This window comes from Gobio gobio (assembly GCF_949357685.1).
Source record: "Gobio gobio genome assembly, chromosome: 24".
Taxonomy (NCBI): domain Eukaryota; kingdom Metazoa; phylum Chordata; class Actinopteri; order Cypriniformes; family Gobionidae; genus Gobio; species Gobio gobio.
The window spans coordinates 9,317,009-9,338,179 of NC_137120.1; the positions used below are offsets into that span (position 1 = coordinate 9,317,009).

General features: G+C 41.9%; 1 protein-coding gene across 4 annotated transcripts in view; it reads right to left on the minus strand.

The window, feature by feature from the left end:
• LOC307120270 (uncharacterized protein) overlaps positions 1-21,171 on the minus strand; it is a 911,732-nt gene that overhangs the window by 284,447 nt on the left and 606,114 nt on the right. The window lies entirely within an intron of this gene.

Sequence of the window (21,171 nt, forward strand, 5' to 3'; positions counted from 1 at the left end):
TGGTGGCGGGTGATATGCTAGCTTGATGGCTGGGTTTGAAGCGCTGCGAGGAGCGAGTGGTGAGTCCCCCTCGAGAAGGGTGAAACATTTTTACTATGTTTTCCAGGACCCGGGTTTTTCGCTCTCCTGAGAGGTTTTTTGGGGAATTATGGAACATCACTGGACTTCGCAGGGCTTGCAGCTCCCCGTGAGTAGCTAATAACGATCCTCTTTGCAAATTTATATGTTGTGAATGTATGCTACGCTTTTGCCAGTAGACAGTACCGCCTCTCCGTGTTATTTCTCTCACTGATGTGAGTGGTTGTATTTGCCGCTCTTGCTCGAGGGCTTGTGGTGTGCGGGGGCGAGTTTATTTCCTGGCTTTAAGTGTAAAGTAGCCACGACCGTGTAGGCACTAATGCATGAGCTGTAGTGTGATCTGTGCCCAGCCTCATTGGGCGGTTGTATGGGTTGTTCGGGGCCTCGTTGTGTACGGGTACGGATAACGACTTTGCCAGTGGTCGTGGGGCGGTCTTCGCTTGTGTGCGACTAGACTTTATTTTGCTATAACCCGCCTTCCAGAGCTTGTGTGACCTTTTGACGGCCCCCGGCCTCATCCTGGAGGATGGCATGGCCGGTGGGTTGCATATTTGTATGATATTTTCACCCTTGCTCTATGTCTTCTGCTCCACCTTCTTTAGGGCTCGGGTTGAGCTGAACATCGCAACCTTCTGTATGCCGGTTTTGGTCGGATGCTCCCCTGAGGCCCGAGCATTGCCAATGGCTGACGCCCTCGCATGAACGGCAGGCCGCTGTATGGAAAAGTAAGGTGGCCGCCCCGAAGCAGGTGACGTAAGTTGTACTCCCCTCGTTTTAGAGGGTTTTAAAGCATTTGTTCGCTGAGTGCACTGCTATTGGCAATGTGATTAGGTTCATGTCTGTAGGCGCTGCCCGTGAGACTGCGCCATTGCGGAGGCCCTCTGGCCTCTGGGATGGAGCCAGCCCCAGGTGTGGGCATGTGAAGGCCAGCTGGTTATGAGTAGCCAGCTTGGGCAGTCTGGGCAGCAGACTCCGGGCCAGGTAGTAGGCATTTACAGGCCTCCTTGCAAGTGGGTCTCGACGCGGCGGCCCACGAGTGTGCCCCAGAGGGCTTCCTCCACCGACGTCGACTTCAGCAGAAACCTCATCATTAGTAGGCCCTCTTTGGCCTCCTTGTGGATGAGTCCCCAGGTATTAACTGGATGTCCAGTTCTTCGTCAGCGGCAGACGGCTACCGTCAGCTCAGGTGCAGCAGCCAGCCTTCTTCTAGCGGCGGCGGGGTTCATTGGATCTGAAAACAGACCTCCTGTTTGGAGGTAAGCCCTGCCAGGCCGCCCTGAGGGGAGGCTCCCGGGTTTTGAGATTCCTTGGCTCAGGTGGTAGGCCCCTCTAGGCCTCCCTGAGGGCCCGCTATGAGTAGCAAGCCTTAAACGGTCTTCAACGAGGGGGTATTCCTGGGCATTATTCCCTTAAGCAGGCTCGCTTGACCTCCCCTCAGGGGGAGCTCCTGGGCTCCAGTCACTGGATGGCTAGTACGAGTTGCTAGTAGGTAGTAGGCCTCGCGTGGCCTCCCTGGGGGCGAGTTCCCGGTTCCCAGTCTCTGTGGCGGTGAGCATGGAGTGCTATGAGTAGCACATTCTGCTACCAGGTAGTAGGCGCTGGGCCTCCCTGAGTTCGTTCCCTGGTCCCTAGTCGCGGTGCCCGACGGCTGGCAGGTGGTAGGCCTCTCTAGGCCTCTTTTATGGAGCGAGTCCCTGTTCTTCCCAGCTACCTCGAGGGCTAGCTCGACAGCTATCAGGGGTTAGGCCTGCCTGGCCTCCCTGAGGGTGAGCTCCGCTGGTTGGACACGCGAGCAGTTGACACGGGTTACCAGGTGGAGGCCCCTTCCGGCCTCCCTGGGGAACGAGTTCCCGGGGTGGGAACACACAACTGGCTTTATGCTGACAGCTAGTGGTTACCTGCTATCAGGCTCCGGCTTCTAGCCGGTTGCAAGGCCTGAAGGCGGTGTTCATACCCTAGCGTGACGAGACGACGCTGCTGCTATGCAGTCCCTGCAGGAAGGGACTTTCATAAATCGCCTACAGCATGGTTACTTACTGGGCAGCCCCCTTTAAGCTCTCCTCTCTTGGAGGGTCGTCTGTGAGCCTAAGCTGCCTGGGCCTGATCGGGTGGTCGTAGGCCCCTAGTGCGGCCTCCCAATTAGATCAGCTTGTAGGCCAGTCTGGCCTCCTGAGTGTTTCTACTTGCTAATAGCTCAGTAGATCCTAGGATTGAGCAGGTTACTCCCCTCGCTGGGAAGGGTTGAAAGCGATATGCTGAGTATTGCTCTCCAGGATGCCCGTCTCTGAGATCCGGTCTGAAGAGGACACTGCCAGTTTGCAGTACCTTGGGTTGGATGCCTCTCCAGGAGGCGAGTGTCCAGAGGCTCTGTTCTCGAACAGACAAGGATGGCCCGGCCAAGTGTCTTTCGGAAGGACACCAGGCTAGGCTTCCCTGGTGGCATTCAGTGAATTCTTCCCGAATAGTGGCTGGCTGGGGCGCCTTAGGGCCCCCTAGCCACATTCCCTTAAAGGAGCCCCTTCTATTGAATTGGTGGATCCAGGCCTTTGAGCAGCCCGATTAGGACCTCGTGCAGCTGCACTTAGGTTTCTTGCAGGGCTTATAGCTTGGGCTATGACCGTAGGGAATGCTGTCACTGACAGCCTGGGAGCCAGAGGGGGAGTGGTTCTGACTTTTGAATTGGCTTGTCCTGGCAGTTGTCACTGCCAGTAGGCATGCACTCCCCTCTGCATGGCGGCGTGGGTATATCGTTCCCCGTAGTGTCAGCTGACGCAGCGCGAGTTCCCTTTCGAAAGGGAACGTCTCGGTTACGTATGTAACCTTGGTTCCCTGAGAACAGGGAACGAGATGCTGCGTCGCTTTGCCATGCCTCAGGGCTTGCCTGCCAACAGTCCCTTCAGACGAAGGAGCGGTGTCATGTTGGCAAGGTGCCCTTATATACTTCCTGGTCGCACCTTGATGACGTCATGGGCTGTCGCCGGTCAATAGGATTGATGTGGTTCGATTGTGATTTCAGACACCTGTCACGCTGGAGGCGTCCCCCGTAGTGTCAGCTGACACAGCGTCTCGTTCCCTGTTCTCAGGGAACCAAGGTTACATACGTAACCGAGACGATTTCAAACACTGGAGCGCACAGAGTTGCCATGGAAACGGCGCAGCAAGCAACAGCTGACAACCGACAAGCCGCAAAGCTCCCTCTGTCGCTGCTGTTTTCACTGCTTTCAGGTGAGTTTAGTTTGTAAAGTTACACAAATAATACACACAACTGTTCCTGACCCTTTTCTTACGTGTAATTGAAGGTTCTGTTCAATATTTACTTTATAGAAATGTAACGTTAGTGTCTTCGAAGTTCATTAGCATCTCAACCGTCTCAGAACAGGTAAGTTAACGTTAACGTAAGCTCTTGTTTATAAAAGTTTGGACTTTTAATGAAATATTTATGGTAGCTGACTGGTTTTGATAGTTTTTGTAAAGGTTTTGCTGCCAATTGAATGGGTCATTAGAAGTTGGCTAATTAATTTACAGTAATGTTAAATGTTAACGTTAATCGATGACATCACTTACACAGAAATAAATGTGATCGCGAAAATTGGCTGAAACTGGTTAAAATATTGATAAAAATGTTCTGTGATTTCAGGAAGGACAAAATAACCCCTCTATAACAGAGGCTCTCAAGATCCCAACATGTCTGCAGGAAGCTGCTGACAGAGAAGTTAATTAATCTCATATCCATTTTAACAATATTATCACATACATCTATCTTCTCTTTATTTTCTCATATTAAATGTTTTTATTTATTTAATTCATTTGAGAAGGCTTTGACATCCAAATATAAGTGACTCTGTAGGAACAATATTAAATGAATAAGTAACTAAAAACATTAATTCTGATTCCCTAAGAATAACAGAAATATGTTCTGTATTAATCTTTCTCTTTTCTGAGAAAGATCTTTTTTTTTACCTTTCTTTCTCACGTTTCACCTCTACTGTAGTTTCTTTCGTTTTAATACACCTGGCATTGTATACTAAATATTGTTTGCTCTGTGATAAATTGTTTATGTTGATGCTTTCCATGCTGAAGCCCTGCACCGTAGCAGAGTTGGAGTGGATCTCCTATTGGACAACATCTATTAAGGCGCTTTGAACCATGTGACTAGTAAGTGAAACCTCAAACATACAAATGTTCAAAAGTTTGGTGTTGTATATCTTTAAAAAAAAGTCTCCAATGCCCACCAAGACTGCATTTATTTGATTAAAAGTACAGTAAAGACAATAACATTGTGAAGTATATTAAAACAGCTGTTTTCTATTTGAATATATTTTAAAGTGTAATGTATTCCTGTGATCAAAGCTGTATTTTCAGCATCATTACTCCAGTTGTCAGTGTCACATGATCCTTCAGAAATCATTTGAATGATTTGCTGCTCAGTTATTATTAATAATGGAAACAGTTGTGCTGCTTAATATAGATTTTTTCAAAATAGAAATCTGATGCTACATTAGTCCACTAAGACCTTTGTTCATCTTCGGAACACAAATTAATTAATATTTTTGTTGAAATCCAATGGTTCAGAAAGGCCTCCATTCATGAAGCACCACGACGCACGTAGAGCCGGCGTTCAGGCATCCAGGAAATGCACACTTTAGCACCATTTGAGCACTAAGCCAAGACCTAAAGCACAATCAATGTACAATTCAGCAGCTTAGATATGGCGCGTCTTCCTCTGCTTATAAACAAAGCTCCTTGCTTTCGGCTTTACGTCATATTCTCGCGTATACGTCGTGGTGCTTCACAAGTTCACGTCAGAGGCCCAGACGGAACACAAGAACTTGTTGAATAAAGTTGTTATTTTGATTTTTCTTTTGCGCACAAAAACTATTCTCTTCGCTTCATTAAATTGTAGAACCACTGCAGCGAGAAGGACTTTTTAACAACGTCTTAAGTACCTTTTATGGGTCTTGAGAGAGGAAATGTCATTGCTGCCAATGGAGGCCAATGGATAGTGTGTTTCACGTTAAGCGTTTTAAAAACGTCCTGCTGTTTTTAGTGACTGAAATAGTGCAGCAGGAGCTGCCCTTCATGGCTCGCAACAGTCATGTGACTGAAAACTATGAATAGGCATGCGTGTCCACTGGTGTGGAGCAGAGTGAGCATTTTCATTTTCATGTTAATTTGGAAGTTGAGCTTCTCCCTCATGTGCGAGCGTGAAGCTCAGCTTCTATAGGAATTAAATTAAAACACTCGCTCTGCTCCACACCAGTGGACACGCACCATTGTGTTTGGGGCGCTGAGGACACACTGTACCTTTCAGCTCGGTTTAATATCCTTGTCATCATCATTTCCTTTTTTAGAAATTCTTCATCCACAGATCACAAGACTATGGTGTTCTTACCGTGGAATAAATAATAAATAGGCTAAAACAAACCGGCCCACAGTTTGCTAAAGATCAGTTCTGTCAGTAGCCTACTGTAGTTAACTGTAGTCTTTTATTATTAGAATGGCAGCACAACACAGAAAGTATAACACTAGCATTAGAGAGTTTAAATTACTTTGTGAATAAATGATAAACAAGTGATGGTTGCTGAAAATCGTATTTATGCTTTAAATGCTGTAAAACGAGTAATACAATATTTGCTTCATCTTCATTCAGGTGCTGTACAGCAGTCAAGCCCAGCATCTTCAGAGGCTGATATAAACAAAATCATAGGAAGAACTATATCTGCAGTAAGGGCTGGCGCAAAATGCGGCACTGGCATCTCGTAGCGGCATCTCCAACAGCCAGCTGTTGCTGCAGCGGCATCTCGTAGCGGCATCTCCAACAGCCAGCTGTTACTGCAGCGGCATCTCGTAGCGGCATCTCCAACAGCCAGCTGTTGCTGCAGCGGCATCTCGTAGCGGCATCTCCAACAGCCAGCTGTTACTACAGCGGCATCTCGTAGCGGCATCTCCAACAGCCAGCTGTTGCTGCAGCGGCATCTCGTAGCGGCATCTCCAACAGCCAGCTGTTGCTGCAGCGGCATCTCGTAGCGGCATCTCCAACAGCCAGCTGTTGCTGCAGCGGCACCTCGTAGCGGCATCTCCAACAGCCAGCTGTTGCTGCAGCGGCATCTCCAACAGCCAGCTGTTACTGCAGCGGCATCTCGTAGCGGCATCTCCAACAGCCAGCTGTTGCTGCAGCGGCATCTCCAACAGCCAGCTGTTGCTGCAGCGGCATCTCGTAGCGGCATCTCGTAGCGGCATTTCATAGCGGCATTTCGTAGCGGCATCTCCAACAGCCAGCTGTTGCTGCAGCGGCATCTCGTAGCGGCATCTCCAACAGCCAGCTGTTGCTGCAGCGGCTTCTCGTAGCGGCATCTCCAACAGCCAGCTGTTGCTGCAGCGGCATCTCGTAGCGGCATCTCCAACAGCCAGCTGTTACTGCAGCAGCATCTCGTAGCGGCATCTCCAACAGCCAGCTGTTGCTGCAGCGGCATCTCGTAGCGGCATTTCATAGCGGCATTTCGTAGCGGCATCTCCAACAGCCAGCTGTTGCTGCAGCGGCATCTCGTAGCGGCATCTCCAACAGCCAGCTGTTGCTGCAGCGGCTTCTCGTAGCGGCATCTCCAACAGCCAGCTGTTGCTGCAGCGGCATCTCGTAGCGGCATCTCCAACAGCCAGCTGTTACTGCAGCGGCATCTCGTAGCGGCATCTCCAACAGCCAGCTGTTGCTGCAGCGGCATCTCCAACAGCCAGCTGTTGCTGCAGCGGCACCTCGTAGCGGCATTTCGTAGCGGCATCTCCAACAGCCAGCTGTTGCTGCAGCGGCATCTCATAGCAGCATCTCGTAGCGGCATCTCCAACAGCCAGCTGTTGCTCCAGCGGCATCTCCAACAGCCAGCTGTTGCTGCAGCGGCATCTCCAACAGCCAGCTGTTACTGCAGCGGCATCTCGTAGCGGCATCTCCAACAGCCAGCTGTTGCTGCAGCGGCATCTCGTAGCGGCATCTCCAACAGCCAGCTGTTGCTGCAGCGGCATCTCCAACAGCCAGCTGTTGCTGCAGCGGCACCTCGTAGCGGCATCTCCAACAGCCAGCTGTTGCTGCAGCGGCACCTCGTAGCGGCATCTCCAACAGCCAGCTGTTGCTGCAGCGGCACCTCGTAGCGGCATCTCCAACAGCCAGCTGTTGCTGCAGCGGCACCTCGTAGCGGCATCTCCAACAGCCAGCTGTTGCTGCAGCGGCATCTCCAACAGCCAGCTGTTACTGCAGCGGCATCTCGTAGCGGCATCTCCAACAGCCAGCTGTTGCTGCAGTGGCATCTCCAACAGCCAGCTGTTGCTGCAGCGGCACCTCGTAGCGGCATTTCGTAGCGGCATCTCCAACAGCCAGCTGTTGCTGCAGCGGCATCTCCAACAGCCAGCTGTTGCTGCAGCGGCATCTCCAACAGCCAGCTGTTGCTGCAGTGGCATCTCCAACAGCCAGCTGTTGCTGCAGCGGCACCTCCAACAGCCAATAGGCTTTCTCCGGCTTTAGCTGCTGCCAATGCCAAAATAAGTGTTTTGATACCACTTTCTGATTATTACAGCCCAGAGGAAATTATTAAATAAACATTTTTTCATAATTTTTTTTTTTGCCCATAAAAATGTACGCTAACTGAACATCATGTAGCCTATTACATCAATATGTGTAGGCCTACCTATATCAGAAAAAATGTACACACACACACAGTCTTGTGTAATGTAATTTGAATGATAGTTCTGCTAATTAAAATAGCTAATATAATATAATATAATATAGCTAATGTTATCTTCAAATTCAAATCGAATCAATGTAATTGGCCAGTGACAGGTGTTAAAAACAGCAGCGCTGCCGGAGAAAGTATTGGCTGTTGAAGATGCCGCTGGAGATGTTGCTACGAAATGCCGCTACGAGCCGCTGCAGCAACAGCTGGCTGTTGGAGATGCCGCTACGCAATGCCGCAATTTCAGCTTTGGACAGCTTATCTGATTTAATATCAAAATTGTGCAGCACATCCGAAACTCGTTCTGTATAACTGAATAACAATTTATATTCATATTTAATAACATTTCAAATTAATCTTTAATAAACTGCATTTTTTTATGAAGGTGTGAGTGTTTCCCAACATTAATCATGTTATGAAACAAAGAAACATGTAATGCATTGCATTGAAGGCGAGCGCACAAGCATTTATAGAAAGCCTACTGTACAGAAAACGGCATTACAAGGTCTTTAAAGGGTTAGTTCACCCTTAGTAGGGTTGGAGCTAAACTCTCCAGGACATCAGCTCTCTAGGACCGAACTTACCTACCCCTGACTTAGAGGTACAAAAATGTATCCTTAAGGGTACCACCCCAGTGACGGTCACTTGTACCTTAAAGGTACAATTTTGTACTCTTTTTTTTTTTTTGAGAGTGTATAGATAACTATTAACCTAACAGGGTGGACATTCTAATAGAATAAAGGCAGCGGCTATTTACACCAAGTGCAAATAGTGATAGATGTTATTTAAACCAAGTATAAATAGCAACTAGATTCTATTTACACTAAGTGAAAATAACATTTTCTTAGCGATAGATGCTATTTACTAAGTGAAATAGCACACTAAGTGAAAATAGTTATAAACTCAGCAAAAAAAGAAACATCCTCTGACTTTCAACTGTTTTTACTTTCAGGAAACTTAATGTGTGTAAATATTTGTATGAACACTAAAAGAGTCAACACCATAAGACATGAACTAAAAATGTTTCACAGACATGTGACTAACAGAAATAGAATAATGTTGTAACGGGGTTCGATCGTATGGGAAGAAGGAGGCGGGAACCGGCGAACATTCAAACAAGTTTAATAAATCAACACAAAATAAAATGGCGGCGGCAGCCCCTCACGGACGACTGCCGCATACAAAACAAAACATAAATAAAACACAACGCAAAATCCCAGGCATGGTCCTCTCTCGTCCTTCACTGTCGTCGCTCCTCCTTTATACTCCCGTCACTCCTCCGTGAGACACGAGACCGCTGCAGCGCGCAGCGGATAAATCCGCAGTACATAGTAGTTAAGCCCACCTAATATAAAGCGGGGCCATTATATTTATTAAAATTATTAAATGGATGCTGCCTTAATGGGACAATAAAAGTCCTCCCTTCACCCTCCCCTATAACCCTACCCAACAAATGGGTATTATTATTAAACATTTCATTAGGAACTTTATTTCCACATTTAGAACATTTTCTTAATTTTTATTGAAAGTAAATGCCTTTCCGATGCACTCAAAAAAATAACTCATTGGACAAACTCAATTTAATTGAGGGCAGGTTTTCCATCCAATAAATATGTGTAGCCCCAACTCATAAAAAACTAATTCACGCAATGAAATGTAATAGAGTTGGTCCAACTCAATTTGGACTAACTTAATTGAGTTGGTCCAACTCAGCTTTAACCAATTTAATTGAGTTGGTCCAACTCAATTTGGACCAACTTAATTGAGTTGGTCCAACTCAGTTTGAACCAACTTAATTGGGTTGGTCCAACTCAGTTTGAACCAATTTAATTGAGTTGGTCCAACTCAGTTTGAAAAAATTTAATTGAGTTGGTCCAACTCAGTTTGAACCAATTTAATTGGGTTGGTCCAACTCAATTTTATAAAATACTTAAAATTAAATATACACTTATCAAATTATTTCATGCTTGTCAAACTTGAATTAAAACATTTAATTGGATAATCAAATATTATGAAGAAATCCTTTTTTGTACCCCACAGACACAAGACAAATATTGACTGAAATATTTTTTATTTAAAACTCAAACAGGTTTGCAAGTGTTTTACTGTAAAATGTATTTTTTAAACTTGACTATTAATAACACAATGTAATATTAAAAGTTGACCCCTTAATACAAGTAACATACACATTTATGGCTTAATTAATTGTATTACTCGAAACAGACTAAAACCACTAACTAGAAATTCATGTTTTGGTTCACTTAAGAAAAAAACTGTACTTTTTCTGTGCATGTCATTATGTAAACTAATCAATATTGCAAAGTCAAAACAAACTTGACTATTATGTTTTGGGTAACACTTTATAATAAGGTTCGTTAGTTAACTACATTAGTTAACATGAACTAATAACAAACTGCACTTATAAAGCATTTATTTATCGTTGTTAATGTTAATTTCAACATTTACTAATGCATTATTTAAATCTTGTTAACATTACTTAATGCACTGTGAACTAACATTAACAAACCATGAACAGCTGTATTTTTATTAACTAACGTTAACAAAGATTAACTAATGCTGAACAGAGGTGTTGTTCATGGTTAGTTCAAGTTAACTAATGCATTAACTAATGTTAACTAATACAACCTTATTGTAAAGTGTTACCATGTTTTGCATAACTAGAAAAAACTAGAACCACTAAGTAGAAATACATGTATTCGTTCACTTAGTTTTCCATAAAAAAAAAGAAAGAAAAAAAGGTAAGTGTATCAAAAATAAACACATTTGTACTTTTTATGTGTGTGTGGTGTGTAAGAATCTCTATGCAATGTGTAAATCCCCATGACGGTGCTTGAAATTCCCTTTTCTGCATCCTCAGTGGCCTGGACAAAAACACAAAACACTCTGGTTAAGCCAAGCTGAATTGTACCCTTTTTATTTCAAAAGTAATCAGCAAACTGCACTGCTTTTAATTTAGAACAGTTCATGTGACTGCAGTGGTTCAACCTTAATATTGTAGAGCGACAATAATTTTTTTGTGTGCCAACAATATCTAGTGATGGGCCCATTTTAAATGTGATTCGGATCTCCTGTCAAGCGGCTAAACTGCTGAAATCACGTGACTTTGGCGCTCTGATTTACTGATTCGCTTTGTAAGGCTTCAAGAAGCTGTGTTTTAAAATCGGCCCATCACTAGATATTGTTGAAAGTCGTTATTTTGGCACACAAAAAGTATTCCTTTCGCTTCAAAAGAATTAAGATAGAACCACTGAACTCACATGAACTATTTCAAATGTGTTTTTAGTATTTTTTTGGTGAGCTAACCCTTTAATACTGTGTATGGTTACCTGGATGATCTACTACTGTTTTCATGTTTTGTGATGGTTCTTCACGAGTCCCTTGTTTACTGAGCGGTTAAACTGCCCAATGTTCTTCAGAAAAATCCTCCAGGTCCTGCACATTCTTCAGTTTTCCAGCTTCTTTTGCATATTTTAACCCTTTCCAGCAGTGAATGTATGACTTTGAGATTTTTGAATTTGAAGATCGAGGTCAATTGTACTTAATTTGTCTTCCACGAAACATGTAAGTATCTTCTGTTGCTTCCGAAGGGCAGTACTAAATGAAAAAAATATATATTTAAACAAAATAAGAAAAATTTAATCCTGTTCAAATGATACAGTCCCTGCTGGAGAGGGTTCAAATATGCAAAAGATGCTGGAAAACTGAAGAATGTGCAGGACCTGGAGGATGAATTGTATCAATTCATATGTATATAGCCTACTGTACATATAAGGAAAAATAAGTTTGCCTTTTTAGCACTATTTTATACTTTTTTTGGGTTAAATTGGAGATGGTGGTCCAGTGGGTAAAACCACTGAACTAATATGCAGAAGGTTGCTGGTTCGATCCCAGCAGTCGCCACCAGTGTGTCCTAGAGCAAGGCACTTTACTCCAAGTTGCTCCAGGGGGATTGTCCCTGTAATACGGGTACTGTAAGTCGCTTTGGATAAAAGCGTCTGCCAAATGCATAAATGTAAATGTAAATTATATTAGCTTGGATTCATTAATATTCACTTATATAAGTATAATTAAACGTTTTACAATTTCACATTTAAAGAAATCTATTGTTTGTTCATGTCTAAATATGTATTATATTAAAGAGCCATGCAGGTACCTATAGTGGGTAATTGCATTACAAATGATTTTTTTTCTTTTTCCAGCCACAAAATGACTCTAATTTGCCTTGTTGCATTGGAATTCTCTATTTTAACCTTAAATACTACAAAAGTGTAATATAAATAAGAATTAAAAAAAGAATTTTTAGAATTAAAAAAATAATAATAATAATTATATGGTCATTAATGGACCATAATTATTGCATAAATATTAGGTTTATTTAGAACCAAAATATCTCCTCAAATTTTTCAATAAATATTATTAAACCAAAATATAGAACATTTATTTAATTGAAAAAAGGTGTATGGTCACATTTGACCATAAATGCGTATGAGTGTGAACGATTAAGGAATACCTGAGGGCTAAATACAAGAAAAACATTAACGACGTTGTATCTCCATAATAAAATGATACTGTACATGTGGTTGACGTAATAATCAATGCACACTATGCTGTACTGTTTACCAAACATTGCTGCAAATACCTGAATAGTATTAGTGAAGCTGTTGTTGTGTATCCATTCAAATGTATGGGCAGCGCCACATGACCGCGCGCGCCGCGCTAAGATATGAGAGCAGAGCATGTCGTTTCAACGGCTCTGGCTGCAGCTGAACGAATATGCGTGTTGTAAATAGCGTTAAAAAATTATAACGACTCGCAATATATGGCGGCCGGTGTTGATTCTGTGGCGCAGCGCCACGGATTAGTCTGTGTGGGAAATGTCGATCATAAGATACACAAAAACAAAACATAAATTCTTAAAACACATCAATTTTATTACTTCGCTGTAATCCAATTCTTTAGAATCCATACGTTTGCGTGGAACAGATCCAAATTCAGCCCTTTGTCCAGTTATCTTCATCTCCATACTCATCAGCGACCGTAAATGTCAAAACCCGCGCACATTGGGATGTTTTCAAATTTCAAATAAAAAAACGCGCCCTCATGAAGCGTTACGACATGATTTACGGCAGTGACATCGAACGCTCATTGGCTCTCGCCTGCTTTGTCACAGATTGTGACATGCCGTGTTTCAGTTGATTTGTATTTGAAAAATGAGAAAAGCGCGCCTTCACGGACTGAAGCCGGATTAATATTTTCACTGATTAATAATTTACACCCTGCTCAGTGCTCATACAAATCTATTATATACCACCAGAGAGTACTGAGACTGCAACACATCGTCATTTGAACTACTCTTGGTACCGCTTTTGACATTTTTGCAATAAATAAATCATTGTGATTAACGTTACACTGGTCTGTCTGTTGTGCTTTTATTTATAATAAATGGTTTTGGTAATTTAGGTGTAGGATTAGCCGTTAAAATATCTTTTTAATGCTATATTGTTATTAAAATCGTCATTTTCCATCACATTCTGTCCATTACGTGTTATTCTCTTTATATTCTGTGTAAAATTGGTATGTTTAGGTTTGGGGGTATTGTTAAGGGATCATACATTAATCCATAAAATACATTTTGGATCGTGTTTTCGTGTATTTTCCCGCACAGGGCTTAAAGTCATTTGGAGATTGAGAAATACTGAACATCTCACGTACACGATTAACTTATATGTCGAAATTTGTTATTTTTCGTGTTAATCAGGTCAAATTCAATGCACCAATTCAGTGGCAGCAACAAGTAAACGGCACCAAAACGATCGCAAGCACTTTGAACAATCCACCTCGCATAACTTTCACAGCTGTAGCATATTTCACTCAGAATTACGATACACATTATTTGACAGTGAGGTAAATTCTTAACTACAAAAAAACTAATACTTACCAATAAGGAATTCGCCTTTACAGTCCTCGCAGCACCAGATGAGAAAATGGTGGCCTCACCGTGAGCTTGTTCTGTTCCATTCTCTGAGCTTGTTATGCGCATGCTCAAATGGCGCGCTCCAAAGCCCAAATTAATTTGAGTTAATCGAATTAAAATAAATCTCATAGATGAAGCTGTTTATATATTTTAGGTTAGACTTATTAAATATATATAAGTATTCACCCTAATTAGATATATGTAAATAAAGTGAACACAATATAAATGTGTCATATCTAAGAAGGGCTTGAATCATTTTTTTTGAGTGTGTGATTTGTGATGATTCGATGTGGATTCGAACCCAGGTCAATCGCATCAAAACCAACATCCTTATGCCCTACGCTTTACTGAAAGCACCGCTGAATTGTTTTATCTTGTTTGGCCCAACCAGGCATTGTTAGCCGGAGCTAGTGTGAATATCACTTGCCAACAAGGCATGCTATTTGCACTTGGTCTGAATAGACACTCCAAAAAAGGCAAGGCTGAATCCTACAAAGTTAAAGGTGAAAGTTTAGTTCAAATTGAGTTAAAATCACATTCCAGAAAGTACAAGGACTCACAATGATCAGTCTACAAAAGATTCAATGTTCGCTTAATTATCAAATAACAAACTCAATGTTGAGATCAAGAGTTTGTTAAAGAGGCGTTTGCCGTTTTATTCAAGAATAATACTACACATGCATCTACAGGGGTTTTTGTAGATTTACAAATAGGAGCGTGTAAGGGAACACAGAAGGATCAATTCTCATTTTGTGAATACACAAATGCATGAACTCAGCAGTAAAAACATGAATAGTATCTCAAATACTTCACAAAAGGCACAATGTTACAGGTTACAAAACATTTGTTACAAAAAAGTACAAAGACAAACCATTCACTTTTGCATGTCAACAATAAGGACATTCAGTAGTCTATGCACAGGGCCGGCCCAGGCTCTGACGGTGCCCTAAGTGAGATTTTAGATAGCGCCCCCACAAACCAACTCAATAAGTAAATAAATAAATATTTTTCATATGAACTGCAGTTTACCATGATATGAATACTGATAAAAGTTAACATAAATATGAAGCAAATAGTTATGAACAACTATCAAATCTGTAAAAAAGAATAAGGGTTAAACATCAAATCGACATAAAAGTGCAATAAACTAGTCTCTTACTCATCATCCCTATTTTGGAGCATACACTGGAAAATGACAGGCTAATTAAACTTAAATGATTACAATTCATGACTACAATCCTAGTCATGTTTTCTTTTAAAAGAAGACGCTTAGTAGTTAAAAAAAAAAAAAAAACCATTACAGAAATCTAAATTTATTTGAAAGAAAATACACTGCACTTGCAGTTTAAAACAAGCAACAATGGCCCACAGTGTTAGCGTTGCCAGTAAAGGTTCTAAAAAAACCTTTTTTTTCCCCCAAAGGATAGTTCAAGTGGCTGATGCTAATTATTAAACTTAATTATGTTAACTGCATAATTATGCATAATTGAAATGTTATGGTTTCATTACATTATGGTAATGTATTATAATCGAGTCATGATGTAGGTAGCAGGCTGTTGTTATTTGCAGGTAAGATAAATCCGATTGTTTGTCAGTGTTAGTATGGTGTTTGTGGTAGTGATGGGCAGACCGAGGCTTTGTGAAGCACTGAAACAGTTGAAGCAAATGTGCCATATTGTTTCGAAGCTTCGAATCAATTTGACAACCGTCTCTACGGCAACACCTAGTGGTCACTTGCATGTGTTGATCTGAAACAACCTTGACAATGATCCATGTAAAAAAAAAAAAAAAAAAAATGTTTATATCTATTGCAAAACAGATGCAAACCTATACGAGTCTTTTTGACTTCTGCACAAAAAAAATGCTGTTTGGGTGGACAAACAGGTTCTACATGATATTAAGTCAGTTTTGTGTATCAAATGATTTATGATCCTACAAAAAAACGTGTTAGTGGGTGGGATATATTAGGCAGCAAGTGAACATTTTGTCCTCAAAGTTGATGTGTTAGAAGCAGGAAAAATGGGCAAGCGTAAGGATTTGAGCGAGTTTGACAAGGGCCAAATTGTGATGGCTAGACGACTGGATCAGAGCATCTCCAAAACTGCAGCTCTTGTGGGATGTTCTCGGTCTGCAGTGGTCAGTCTCTATCAAAAGTGCTCCAAGGAAGGAACAGTGGTGAACCGGCGACAGGATCATGGTGCATCAATGAGCGGCCAAGGCTCATTGATGCACGTGGGGAGTGACGGCTGGCCACTGTAGTCCGATCAAACAGATGAGCTACTGGAGCTCAAATTGCTGATAGCTCAAAAACTTCTGATAGGAAGGTGTCAGAATACACAGTGCATCACAGTTTGTTGTGTATGGGGCTGACCCTGTCCACCCCCGAGAATGCCAACATTGGGCACGCGAGCATCAGAACTGGACCACTGAGCAATGGAAGAAGGTGGCCTGGTCTGATGAATCATGTTTTCTTTTACATCACGTGGATGGCTGGGTGAGTGTGCGTGGCTCACCTGGGGAACACATGGCACCAGGATGCACTATGGGAAGAAGGCAAGCCGGTGGAGACAGTGATGCTTTGGGCAATGTTCTGCTGGGAAACCTTGGGTCCTGCCATCCATGTGGATGTTACTTTGACACGTACCACCTACCTAAGCATTGTTGAGAACATGTACAGCCTTTCATGTAAACAGTATTCCTTGGTGGCTGTGGTTCTTTCAGCAGATGCAAGCTGTGTCCCAATTCAAGGGCTGCATCCTTTGAAGGCCGTGTCCTTTGAAGTGCGCGGCCGACGCGGCCTCCAAAGGACGCACCGAGACTCGTTTACAGTGGCGGATTGCGTCACCGCGGCGCGACGAAGGCTGTCCCAATTCGTATGTCCTTCGAAGGATCCTTCAAAATACGGCCTGCAAATGCGTCCTTCTTTTCCCATGAAATGAAGGATAGTTGGATGGATGCTTCGCAGCCTTGCCTACCCCAGAATTCATTGCGCGCCGCGACGTCACATTTTTGAAGAGAAATTGCCAGATTACACTTTTAAATGCTAGTATTGTGTTTCAATTTACTCCAGTAATCTAATGTATCTACTGATAAAAATAAAATGTTGACTAAATATGTTACCAACATACGATTTAATATAGTTTACTACATATTTAGTGGTTTTGTTTTTAGGCAGTTGAATATAACTTTAAAGTCCAGTATAAATGTTAATTTCAGTTCTCTTCAACAGCAGCTGTCAACAGTTGCTAAATATTACTAATAATGTAACGAAATGCATTTACTCTGTATTTGAGTATAATTGTGAAGTACCTCAGATTTTTATTCAACTTCATCTCAGAGGCAAATATTGTGGTTTTATGAAAAACTGACTTTTTACACATGATTATTAGATTTCGTTATTAGTTATCGTTTAAAAAAGAATCTAAAAATAAAATACACTGTCTTAAATAAATATGTCTTCTAGATGAGGGATAGGCACCGTTGGTCTTGGAGGGCCGCTGTTCTGCAGTCAAGAGTTCAGCTCATAGAACAGTTATGCATGTTAAAATATTTTATGGTTTGATTTGAGGATGTGAGGTAATTTAATTTATTCTTCCCTCTTTCTGAAAACATATTAGCTACATGGCAGCCATCGAATAAGTCAGCACTGCAAACCTGTTGGCAGACAGTGGAAAATGCACTGATCCCAGATGATGTCCCGCTGACAGAGGCTTCACCAGGGTCTCCCTGCCCAGCTCAATAAAAGACTACATAAAAACATTTTCTTCCATCTGTTTTATGTACTGTTAATTTTAAAATGTATTTTGTTTTTCTAATCTTAAACGTAACTTATGTAAATAGTTGTAAAAAGTACTGTAAATAAAAATGTATAGAACAATTTATTGTTTCATTTACAAATTAATTGACATAAATGTACAGAATTGTTTATTTCATTTACAAATTATAACTTGCATTACAAAAATAATATGTAGAACGATAATATTTAATTTACACATTTTAATTTACAAAACCAAAATTTTAGTTCTCAACAATCTCTCAAGAAGAGAAAACAATCAGTCCATTCTCTCCCTGCTCTCCTCTGTCTGTCTCTTCATGTCCTCCCTCAGTCTCTCCATCAGCTCATCCTCTCAGTCTCTCCATCAGCTCATCCTCTCGGTCTCTCCATCAGCTCATCCTCTCGGTGTCGTTTCCTCTTGGTGGAGTTGCTCCTCATCTTGGTCATCCTCTGCTGAACTTGGCCCTGGTGTGTCCTCAGGGATGGAGGCAATGAGGACAGTGGGGTTGTCCCAACACCTCATTCATGAAGACAAACCATGGCCAAGTTTCCCAATTCCTCACCTGTCCCAGGACACTTTCAATACTAAGGCAGAGGAAATAAACATGTCACTCAATAACAAACACAACAGCACAATACATTTCAGTAAAGATGTGTCTGTTAACTTGCATACTTTGTTTGTTTGTTTTTAAGTTGTAATTTTTTTTTAACCTGCAAGGCAGGGGTGCAATCTTAAGAAAATAAAAAAAATATGATGCACCAGTAGCCTACAAACATACAAAATACTCCAGAAATCATATTTATAGATACTCAAACTCTATATTCTTTTTTTTGTGGGGTTTGTATAGGATAAAGCCTCCCTATAGCCTACCTACACAAGAACCTATGGAAATACTACAAATGGGTCGTACTCCAATCCACACTGGCCGAGTTTTTCGGCCCGGTAAATAAATACTCATTTGCTGCCCTCATTTTAATAAAGCTGTCATCCATAAAACTTCATCCATAAAACAAAACGAAATATTACATCAGATCACGTAACGAATAAAGCCATGCAGTGGTAACACAGAAATAAAGACCACCGGCTTTTAAAACGTTTCGTTGGTTATTTGAGTAAATGAAAAAACACAATACTTACATTTATAAGTGTATTCCTCGGCCGCGGGATGGGCAGAGGAATACACTGCGAAGGATCCACTTGTTCTGGTTGGTTCTATCCTTCGCGGCCGGGGAGAAGGACGGTGGGTAGGGTTGCCAGGTCTCTGCAACAAAAGTAGTCCAAAACTGCCAATGCGATTTTCTCCATCGAGCGGCCAAATTCTCCACTGGAGTTGTACGTTTGGGGGTGTTGGAGCGGCGAAATGGGGTAGAAACAAACCCGCGGAAATAATTTTTCACCCGCGGAAACAACTTAAAAGTAGCCTAATTCGGCTGAAAAGACGCGGACTTGGCAACACGAACGGCAGGCTGCATTTGAAGGCCCCTTCGAATTGGGACAGTCTTCGTCGCGCTGCAGTGACGCAATCGGCCTTCAAATGCGGCCTTTGAAGGATGCAGCCCCCGAATTGGGACACAGCCAATGTGTCCTGCCACAAACCATAAATGGTTCAGGAATGGTTTGAGGAGCACAACAATGAGTTTGAGGTGTTGACTTGGCCTCCAAAGAGTGTATTTTAATAAAAAAATAGTTAAGAAGTATTAAATAAAATGCAAACATGCATTGATGAAGTTAATATTGTTAGTAATTCTTTATAAAGGTGACCATGATAAAATAGTTTCAAACCATAATCATTAAAACCATTGTTTACATAGGCAATACATTTTAGCAAGGAGTTTAACTGGATGCATTCCAGTTGTTTCTATGAATTGCACCCATCCATTTACTTTCATTTTCTGTAGCTTTTCCCGTTCTTCGTGATCCCACTGTTCAAACTTTAGTTAGTGTGTAGTGTTGCTGTTAGAGCATAAATAATACCTGTAAAATTATAAAGCTCAAAGTTCAATGCCAAGCGAGATATTTTATTTAACAGAAGTTCCCTTTCAAAGCCTACAGCGAACGGCTGGCTTGGACTACATCCTGGTACTTCCTTCTTTAATTACGTCAGTAGAACAGACTAACCTCCGCCCAAAAGAATACGCGAAAAAGGGGGCGTGGTCTTGTTGCTGTCCCACGTGGAGAAGAGGAAGTGTCGCGTGGAGAAAAGGAAGTGTTGCGTGGAGAAGAGGAAGTGTTGCGTTGCGTTTGACTGTGTTTGTCGCCATGTCGTCGAGACGCTGTTATTTTCATCCCGGAGTCAAATTACCTTTGTTTGGCTTTCACAGGGACGCTGTAGAGATCATTGAGCGCATAGATCTCCCGTTAAGAGGCGTGACCTTTCCGTGCAAGTTACGTGCGCTAAGCTGCTGTCGAATCACAACACAGGAACCGCTGGCACAATCAGAACTCGTTACGTATTTCTGAAGGAGGGACCAGAGCCGGCCCAAGGCATAAGCGAACTAAGCGGCTGCTTAGGGCCCCCTTGTCCACCGGGGGCCCCCAAGAGCACATGAAATTACTTTTTTGCTGCATGTTATTTTAATGATATAAATCGCGAAACGGCCTTAAACAATTCCTAAATAAACGGCAAAATGTAAGATTTTCTAATATATGCACGGATTGATTCTGACAGCACTGCATGAGCTCGCGGCGCTATCGGACACTGTTAGCCAGGGTTCAAAGTCCAAAGTGCGAGAAAAATCGGCTACAATGTACTCGTCAGTTGCCCGGTAACCTTTTTATGAATGGATAGATTTGAGAATATGGTTTTGTGCGAATATGTTGTCTGATGTGCTGCATGTTTTGGACGGAGTACAGCATAGCTTCCTGTTTCTCAGTAGATGTTTTTCTGCAAGTGCTATATCGTCCCCTTGGAATTACATGTTGAGTACATTATGAATGTTTTTATTTAGAAAATAAAAAGGTTCTTTCTACACAGTCGAATGGAATGCAAAAAAATATATATTTTATTTCCGCCAAAATAAAAGCTCTGTTTAATGTTTAAGAAATCAACATTTCTTGTTTTTAAAAGAAGTCTTCTGCTCACCAAGGTTGCATTTATTTGATCAAAAATACAGTACAAATATTAATTATTATTATGTAAAACAGCTGTTTTCTATGTGAATATATAGTAGGCTACACTCTAAAAAAAAAAGGTGCTATACAGCACTAAAAGTGGTTCTTTGCTCGTAATAATAGGGGAACCACTTAAGTGCTGTATAGCACCAATCTTGGTCTTGGTGTTGGTTATTCAGCGGTTCTTTGGCTGAAGTGCAATATAGCACCGCTACCATATACAGAACCTGTTAAGATATGGTGCTATCAGTGTCACATGATCCTTCAGAAATCATTATAATATGATGATTTGATGTTCAACAAACATTTATGATTATCAGTGTTGAAAACAGTTGTGTACAATGTTTTTAGGATTTTTTGAAAGCTTTCTATTTCAGAGAAATGCTGTTCTTTTGAACCTTCTATTCATCAAAGAAACCTGGGGAAAAGTGAGCATATTCAGCATAAGAAACTTATTTAAAAACATTTTTTTTTAAAAGTACATATCCCAGTC